This window comes from Hordeum vulgare, chromosome 4H, assembly GCF_904849725.1.
Source record: "Hordeum vulgare subsp. vulgare chromosome 4H, MorexV3_pseudomolecules_assembly, whole genome shotgun sequence".
In the NCBI taxonomy this organism is placed as follows: domain Eukaryota; kingdom Viridiplantae; phylum Streptophyta; class Magnoliopsida; order Poales; family Poaceae; genus Hordeum; species Hordeum vulgare.
The window spans coordinates 414,332,036-414,342,679 of NC_058521.1; positions in this window are offsets into that span (position 1 = coordinate 414,332,036).

The following is a 10,644-nucleotide window of genomic DNA, read 5'->3' on the forward strand; positions in this document are numbered from 1 at the left end:
ACCGGGTTGGGTTGCTATGGCGACTTACGAAGTTTGGCTATTCATGAGAACTGCGTTCTAAAGGAGTCGGAGACGTTCGTTCAAAACGGAGAAGTATGAAGACGACAAACAGCTTTACGCAATCAGTGGGTAAATTATGATCTATTGGACAGATGAAAAAACATGAGAAAAATGGCTAGATGCAGCAATTTACTACCAGGACAAGGTGATGTCGTTCGCTTGACGAAACATTATTCTGGAATCGCAAGTTAAGAGAGGATAAATGAAGGCATTCAAAACATTGGCTATCTCGTCGATATTTGTGTTAATCAGTCAGGGACAGGCAACAGATATTCATGAAGAACATCAAGAACATGGCGATGTTGGAACTTCAAACAAAGATTAGATCTGTTCTCAAATGGGCGGTGGTCTAACCTGATGCTTTCGGTCGGAAGTGGTCGACGGCGACGGAGGCTGTTGGAGAAGCACGGAGGTCCCGTCGAGCGAAGAAAACTTCGGCGGCGATAGAGTGTTTGGCAAACGGCGAGGTGGTCGACGGCGACGCGGTGGTCAATGGCGGCGAGCGGGTCGGCCGCGGTATGAAGGTTGACGACGGCGAAGATCTATGGGCGGCGCCGAAGCCTTTCGGGCGAAGACAGGAAGTGCGGTCAGCGGCGGAGCCCTCGGGAGGCGATAAGACTTCCTCGCTGTGATAATGGGGAGGAGATTGACGAGACTGGTAGGTGGGAAGCGCCAGTCCTGTCCCCCCCATCTATTTAACAGGACGGGCGCTGGAATCGAGGCGCCATGAGTGGGAACCACCGGGGAATAAGAGATTCGCTATAATGGCGTTCCGAAAGTTTTGAGATAACGATGCGCCAGGATCCGTTGGGATTATGTTAGTCTTCCCGGAATTCAAGGGATAAGAAGATGCCAACAAGAAATGGTTTGGCGACTTGAAGATTTTCAGTGCCAGATGGCGGGTTACAATTTCTGACGTATGGAGGAAAATGAGGAATGAATCGCCTTTAACTGAGCAGAAATATTGGCGTGAAAAGAATTCAAGTCAATCTGGGGCCTAATGTTGGGGATATTACGTGTTAATAACCCGCCCTAATTGGGTCGGGTCACCAAATCAGGCGATTCACCTGAACAGTGGTTTGGGCCTTGGCCTGGCCAGATCAAGGTCATATGGCGGTTTATGATTTCTGGAAGGTCTCCAAGCTTTGAAGGACGGCGACTTAGAGACCACAGGGGGCACGATTTGTAGGAAAGGAAAGTACCCTTGTAAACCCTAAGGATTCGACCTGTATATAAAGGCGAGTCCCAGGGAAGGAGAGGGCAGGTTAGAAATCATCGAGTGCTAGGTTCGGCGAGTTACTCCCTCCTTGTAATCGAAACCACATCAATACAAACCAAAGCAGGACGTAGGCCTTTACCTCCTCACGAGGGGCTGAACCTGGATAAATCACCGTGTCTCTCCCGCTTAACCCCTTTGAGTCGCCGCCAAGGTGCGATGGCTCCAGTACTAAGTCCTTTCACGAGGACATCTGCCGTGACAAAAGCACGACAATCGTGGTAGTAATGGCATGGGAAAGGAGCAATGTGGCATCATAGTAGTGCCGGTGTCGCACGGTAGCCATCAACACGCGTCGATGGATGAGCTTCTGCATGCGTAATGTGACGGTCGGGAATCCAAGAATATCCATAATGCAACGATGCATGGTCGGGCGTGATCGATTGCATGCATGCAACATCGAGAGCTACGAGGACGGGCGGCACAGGGCTACGCACGCATGCATGCATGCTTTCCTGACCTACTCTCAATGCGATGTCCATTGGTCCAACGGGTGGGCCACTTTTAATTAAGCTGAGCAGCCATCAGAGGCCGGCTCAATCTTATGCAATGTAAAAAAATGGGGCTAAAACGATAAGCCAATGAAAGCGCAACCCGTGCATTTGTGACGTGGATCCTCATCCAAACCGTTGCTTTCGTTCACATCCATCCAATGGTCCATAATGTTGCATGTTATAATATCGAGCAATTTCGAATCAACCAATCATAATGCAGCCTGCGGATCGCTGACCTAGCCCTAGTGCCTGATCCAGACCGTCCATTCACAACGATCCAATGGCCCAGAGGGGTGTAAGGTTTTGATGGGGTCTTGAGGGGTTTTCAAGGGTTAGGGTTGAGCATAACTAATTCAAAAAAATCAGAAAAATATAAAACTTGTGCCAATCATCGTTCTATGTGACTAAGTTGCTAGGAAAAATAAGAAACTTGGACTACTGATATTTTCCTGAAAAACCTTCACAAAAGATGGCTATCAAGAATGAGGTTGTAGGGTTTTCAAGGGTTAGGGTTGAGCATAACTAATTCAAAAAATTTAAAAAATCAAAAACTTGTGTCAATCATCATTCTACGTGACTAAGTTGGTAGGAAAAATAAGAAACTTGAACTACAGATATTTTCGTGAAAAAAACTTCACAGAAGATGGCTATCAAGAACGAGGTTGCAGGGTTTTCAAGGGTTAGGGTTGAGCATAACTAATTTATAAAAATCATAAAATATAAAACTTGTTTCAGTCATTGTTCTATGCGACTAAGTTGCTAGGAAAAAGAAGAAACTTGGACTACAGATATTTTCGTGAAAAAACCTTCACAAAAGATGGCTATCAAGAACGAGGTTGTAGGGTTTTCAAGAGAAGTGGGCTAGGGTTTAGTGTTAAACATGTCATACTTTATCGAAAGAATCCTATATCAAGAGCGACTCTTATATACACACACTAGATGTCAAGTTTCCTTTTTTTTGCTCATTTAGAGAAGTCGAAAAAAACTTGCTTACAAATGTGAGCTAGGCTTTGGAGGGGTTCGGAGCTCATTTGGAGTACATTTTTCATGTCCAAAGTTTCACATAATATATGCTCCGGTTAATCAACTAACATGCACAATACTCCAGAAATCATTGTAACACCAATACCACATACCAAATAACTTTAAATTTGAATTTTGGCTCAAAATTAAATTGTGTCTCAAACTTGAATAGTATTACACTAATACATATGATGTCAAAGTAAAAATACCATTACACATATTCATGCAAGGTTTTATTTCTACAGCATAGTACCGATACACAAGTTTGAACAAATTTTCACTTCAGCTTCTTCTTACCACTCGTTTTTTTCTTCTTCTTTTTTACGAGTACTTGTTTTTGATTGTACAACACGCAGTTCACTCAAGCTCTTGGTTTTCTTCACTGGACTGCCTGGAACAGTAGCTTGACCCTCATTTTACACCACAACAGCTGCAGTACCATCGGGCCCATTATATCAGTGGGCAACACAATTTCAAATATAGGCTCAGTTGGCACTACATCAGCTGGAATATCATCAGTTGGCAACTCAACTTTGAACATAGGCTCATGTTGCACAACATAAGCTGGAATATCTTCAGAGGTACCCATATCTTCAGTTGGCACCAGAACATCCAAATCTTGCTCATTTTGCAGCAGCACATCCAAGTCTTGCTCATTTTGCACAACACCATCCAAGTCTGGTTCAATGGGGCCGCCCGATTCAATGTGCATTGTTTCACCAAAACTTCTCTTTTTCAACAGCCATCTCTCTTGCCTTTTTCTTTGGCTAGCAATCTTCAACAAGAAGGGCCTCACCTGCATGCTTCCTCCTAAAAAATAAAGCATGTCAACTGGTTAGTAATTGAAAAATGCAGCCAAATAGTAAACATCACAACCATTAGCCCACATACTTTGGCCTTTCAGGAGTGTAACAACATTTGGCAGATCCAACTCAGTGCCCAAGTTCCTGGCACAACTTGCGTCTATTTTTGTTACCTTTTTGGGACCTTTTTGGCTTTGCATCCTTCTTTCCCTTCCCCTTTTACTAGTCCCACGTTTCTCAAACCATGCCTTGAATCTACTCTCTTTTGGCTTGTGAGCCTTTTGTTTTTGTTAGTGGAGGACACATAAAAATTTTGATTTCTAACGCAAAACTATTGCAGGGAATCAAACATACCATATTCACTGATCTACAAATTTTATGTATGATTTTATGACTAACCATGTGAATGACCAATTCTTGTTAACTCTCCAGATAGGTATAAGTGAAGCATTATAGTTTAATTTTATCTACAAAATACCATGACCTAATAAATATAAGTGAAGCAAAATAGCATTCTACAAATAAAGGTTTCCTATATGTAGAGAAAGAGGCATCCAACTTGAAATGATGTAAGTGAGGAACATGAAGCATTCTATAAAGCCATACTCAAAAGATATAAGTGAAGTGCAAAGAGCATTCTATAAATAAACCATGGACTTTACCTTACCACCATGGTTCATTGCTAAAAGGCAAACAAATAGCACACAAGCTCCATGAATTTATGCATATCATGTGAACAAAACAAAAACTGAGACATATCGATAATTGTTGAAGAAGAAAGATGGGATGCCTTCAGGGGCATCCCCAAGCCTAGACGATTGAGTCTCCTTGAATATTTACTTAGGGTTCCTTGGGCCTACCCAAACTTTAACTCTTGCATCTCCTTATTCTTCTCATATCGATATCTCCTCGGTCTTCGAACACTTCATTCACACAAAACTTGACAAAACTTTTATTAGAAAGGTTAATACTTATAACATCAAATTCCAAGATGTCCTGCAATAACATTATTGTATAATTATAATATGACATTACATATTGTACGCTATCACAATTCTATGGCTCCCAACTCAATGGGGTTCAACGGGAATTCAAACATAAGCAGACAAAGAAATATAACAGCAATATGTAAAAAATATGATAGTTTGTAAAGATGCAAGTGATACATACACTTCTGTAACTCGCAAAATTCTGAAATATTAGGACTTGGTAAAATATTTGCATAAAAGTACTATGTAAAAATTGCAGAAATTTTGACGTTCCAGTAAAATATTAAAAATAAAACACTACAACCAAAGTTTCTGTTTTTATACACCACATATCACAGAAGCAATTTAAACATCCTAAAGGTAAATCTTGGCACAATATTTTTATAATACAATGGATTTATACACGGGGATAATTTTTTTTGAAACGTTGCTGTAATCAAGATTAACAAAGTTTCCATGGGCATGAACAAAGTTCAAGGTTAGCCCCCCACTTCAACGGTTCTCATCTTTCACACTTTCACCTTTCTTTTTGAAAATGTTTTAGGTTCCCCACTTTATTTTTTGTTTTTAATTATTTTAAAATCGCACAACAGAATAAAATGACTCTCTAAAACTTTCGGTTGTTTCCCTGGCAGTGCTTTCTTTAGAGCCATTAAGCTAGGCATATAGTGCTCAAGTAATTGATCCACCCGGATCCCAAGGAATTCCAAAGCCAATTTTAATTAAGAATGATTTGTAATTAAGTAGTGAGCACAAAGTGATATATATCATGTGACAATGAAGTACGACTCTCTTTCTATTCATTGGCATGTCATAAAAGAACAATTCATTCACACAAAGTAAAGGCCAATACATAGCGTAAGTAGTTTCTTGCAATTTTATCGTCTTGCAAACATAGAGAGGTGAAGATTTGGTTCCTATCTCATAATAATTGCAAGTAGGAGCAGCAAGAAAATGCATGAAATATTCATCAAAATCGTCTTGTGTAATGGTAAAATCCAACCCATCAATATAATCATTAATAAGTGAAAACTTCTCCGATATGATGTAGTTGGGAGAATTCAAAAAGATAATATGACCATCATGTGTGGGTGCAATAGCAACAATTTCATGCTAAACGTAAAGAACTATAGGAAGTTCATCTCCATAAGCATAATTCATATTGGCATCATGACCAGAAGCATACCAAGCATCAATTTCATCAAAAATGGATATTTCAAACGAATCCAAGGGATCATAGCATTCATCCTTCGGTGAGCACGAGGGAAATTAAACAGTGTATGAGTTGAATAGTTGCTCTCATCACAAGGTGGGCACGGGTAATCAATCCGCTCTTCCTCCTTTTGTTCGTCGCTCTCCTCCTCATCTTTTTCATCTAATGAGCTCACAGTTTCAACAATTTCTTCTTCCATAGATTCCTGCAAAATACGTCTCTCTTCCAAGGCAGCAAACATTCTTTCAATAAATTATTTAACATAAGCATTAGAAGCATAGTTTTCATAGCAATATTTAAGTATCTAAAAAAAATTCAGATTTGTAAAGGGTAGCATCACACGTTTCAATCAAAGAAGCAATTTCATAAGCACTCTTCAAAGCAACAAATTCTTCAATTTGTTCAATATCATAATACCACTAGACATCCTTTCCATAAGAAGATAATATTTCATTATCATTAAACACACATTGATAGGGAAGGTATTTTTAGTGTCTTCAGAACAACAACTAAAATCATGTATTTCACATAAATTCCAAGCATAGCAACGCAAATTATTAATTTGACACCACAAGAGTTTCCCTTTTTGAGATAAGCGGTGTCGCACAAAATAAGCATGCTCATTTAATGATTTTCCGTCAACTAAGCTAGTTGGGTTTTCAGCACGAGCACAAAGGGATCGATAATAATCGAAGTAAAAATCTTCAATATTATAGTAGATTTTGGGTGGATCCTTAACCACTTGGTTAGCAAGTACAACTGATTTTTTGGGTATTTTATGTTTCCAACCCACAACGAAAGAGAGAAAACAACTTACAACATAAAATAAAATTACTTAGTGATAAAGAAAACATGCACACACGAGAATATCAACTGCTATGCTATAGCTCCCCGGCAACGGCGCCAAAAAAGGTCTTGATAACCCACACATGTGGGGGATCATTTGTAGCCTTTTTTTGATAAGTAAGAGTGTCGAACCCAACGAGAAGCTAAAGGTAGAATTAATATTCTCTCAAGTTCTATTGACCACTGGTACAACTCTACGCATGCTAACACTTACTTTACCTAGAACAAGTATGAAACTACTTTGCGGGAAAGAAACTAGAAGTACTTAGTAGGTGTAAAAGATAGCTTTGCAAGCTAATAAAGAACAAGTAAATAAAAGTTTGGGGCTGTTTAGAAAAAGATTAATTACATTATTTGTTTAGTAGAAAGTTTTTTGTAGTGCAAGAGAAATATTGTCCATGTGCATATGAATATAACACGATAGATACTTATCATATGCAATGAGGGAGAGGCATAAGCTAACACACTTTTCGTAGTTGGATCATATGCACTTATGATTGGAACTCTAGCAAGCATGCACAAATACTAAAGATCATTAAGGTAAAACCCAACCATATCATTAAACATAAAGTCCTCTTTACTGCCGTACGCAACAATACCCTTACTCGGGTGTAAACTTATGTCACTCTAGCCACACACTATAAGAGAGTCATGAACGTATTGCAACACTCTTCAGCAGGAATCCCCACATGTGCACGTCACATAAGGCACCTTAGGACAGCACCATATCAATATACAACTCATACCAATCACACCATACCACAATTAATCCTTAGGACAAAAGAGATATACTCAATCATCATAGGATAGCCATACATTATTGGATAATGATATATAGCATTACACACCTTGTTTAAGTAGATATTACAGTGGGGAAGAGAGGTTTTACACCGCTGCATAGAGGTGGAGAGAGTTGGTCGTGACGGCAGTGAAGTTATTGGTGTAGATCATTGTCATGATGGTTTCCCGACGGTGCTCCGGCGCCACCACGAAAGAAGGGGGACAACACCCTCCCCTCCTTCTTCTTCTTCCTTGGTCTCCACCCCTAGATGGGAGGACAGTTTCCCCTCTAGTCCATGGCAAACATGGCTCCCGGAGGTCAAGAGCCCCTCCGGGATTGGATCTCTCTCTCTCTCCCTCTCTCTCTCTCTCTCTCTCTCTCTCTCTCTCTCTCTGTTTCTCTCCTTTTTCGTGACTGTTTTCTAACCCCTTCATCGTTTCTTAAATATCCGAAGATCCATAACTCCGATTGCGATGAAATTTTGAGGGGATTTTTATCGAGAAATTATCTTTCTTGCAGCTAAAGCAGGCCCCAACCGACTTAAGGGGGTCTCCACAAGATAACAGGGTGTGCCCCCCACTGGTCGCACCTTGTTGGCTTGTGAGAGCCTCGACATCATGTGGCGTTGATTATTTTCCCAAAATTCAATTTATCCCAAAAAGACTCCGTAAGTTTTTATCGCGTTTGGAATCCATTTGATATGGATGTTCAGCGAAACAAAAAACACACACAAAACAGGAAGTGGCACTATACACTCGATAAGTAAGTTAGTCCCAAAAATAATATAAAATGTTGCCAAAAGTATATGAAAGTTATAGAATATTGGCATGAAACAATCAAAAACTATAGATACGATGGATACGCATGTCGCAAGGCAATTCGTAACAAGTAGAGAATGGTAATAGTACCAAAAGTGCAACATGGTGTCCCAATCCTTTTTATAGCCAAAGAGTCTAGTCACGTTCATCATGTTTAGTTGGTTTGCGTTTGTTACTTTGATAATTTGATATGTGGGTGGGACGGTGCTAGGGTGTTTTCTTACTTGAACAAGTAACCCTCTTATGATTACCTCCTCTCGCAAGCATCCGCAAGTACGAAAGAAGAATGAAGATAAATCTAACCATAGCATAAAACATAACAATCTAAATGAGCCCCTTATGGAATAATTCATAAACTAGGGTTTAAGCCTCCGTCAGTCCCGCAACCCATCATCTACTTATCACGCCCCAATGATTTACCTTAGGCCCAAGTATGGTGAATTTTAATGTAGTCGGCGTTCATGCGACACCACTAAAGGAAGAGCAACATAGATGTCATCAAAATATCAAACGAATACCAACTTCACATAATTACTTATAACAAGACTTCTCCCATGTCCTCAAGAACAAAAGTAACTAGCACAAATCATATTAATGTTCCAGATCAGAGGTGTATCGAATATGCTTATGGATCTGAACATATAATGTTCCACCAAGTAAACCAATAGCATCAACTACGAGATGTAATCAATACTAATAGAAGCCCACAAGTACCAATCTGAGGTTTTGAGACAAAGATTGAATACAAGAGAGGAAGTAGGGTTTGATATGAGATGGTGCTGGTGAAGATTTTGATGAAGATTGGTCCTCTCATGATGGAGCAAGCGTTTGTGATGACGATGGCTTTAATTTCCCCCTCCCGTAGGGAAGTTTCCCCGATAGAATCGCTTCACCACAGAGCAAAAGTGCTCCTGCTCAGCTTCCGCCTCAAGATGGTGACGCTTTGTACCGAAAGTATTCTTATGATTTTTTCTAGCGCAAATAGCATCTAATAGGATAAGATGAGTCCCGGCGGTGTGTTAGTGGATCCAAGAGCCTGCAAGGCGCGCCCAAGGGGTAGGGCCCGCTATGTGAGCTCGTGACTCCCTTGTGGCCCCCCCTTTGGTAATTTTGCCACCCGTATTTTTTATATATTCCAAAATAATTCTACTTAAATTTTTAGGTGATTTGGATCTCCAGAGAATATCCAACTCTATTATAGCCTTTATCGGTTGAGAATTCCAACGACCGGCAATCTCCCTCCTTGTGTGAACTTGCAAATTAAGAGGGAATAGGCATTATGATTGCATCATAAAGTGAAATAATGACCCAAAACATAATAAATATCAACAGGAAAACATGATGCAAAATGGACATATCAGGATGGTGTAGTTGTTCGAAACATTCCCTCGAGGCAATAATAAATTGGTTATTTTCATATTTCCTTGTTCATGATAAACGTTTATTATCCATGCTAGAATTTTATTAACTCGAAACTTAAATAGTTGTGTGGATATATAAACAACACCATGTCCCTAGCGAGCCTCTACTAGACTAGCTCGTTGATCAAAGATGGTTAAGATTTGCTAACCATAGACATGAGTTGTCATTTGATAACGAGATCACATCATTCGAAAAATGATGTGATGTAAAAGTCCAAACCATAAGGATAACATTTGATCCTATCACTTAGTTTGTTGCTACTGATTTCTTCATGTCAATTATCTGTTCCCTGACACCAGAGGAATGCCTTGTGTGTATCAAATGTCACTTCATAACTGGGTGATCATAAAGGTACTCTATAGGTATCTCCGAGGGTGTTTGTCGGGTTGGCGTGGATCGCGACTGGATATTTCCAGTCTGTATGACGGAGAGGTATCTCTAGGCTCTCTCGATAGTACACCATCACAAGAAGCTTGCAAGCAATGTGACTAAGGAGTTAGTCACGGGATCTTGTATTATGGAACGAGTAAAGATACTTGCACGTAACGAGATTGAACTAGATGTGGAGATGTCGACGATCAAATATCAGGCAAGTAACATAATGCTGGATAAAGGGGATTGCATACAGGATTGACTGAATCCTTGACATCGTGGTTCAACCGATAAATATGTTCGTGGAATATATAGGAAACAATATGGGCATCCAGGTCACGGAGAGGTATCTTGGTCATGTCTACATGATTCTCGAACCCGTAGGGTCCGCATGCTTTTTGGTGACGCTAGAGTAATATTGGGATAAGTACGTTGGTGATCAAATGTTGTTCGGAGTCCCGGATGTGATCCGGGATATCACAACAAGCTCCAAAATGGTTTGGATGTAAAGATTTATATATGGAAGTCATATTTTGTCTAGAGGAAG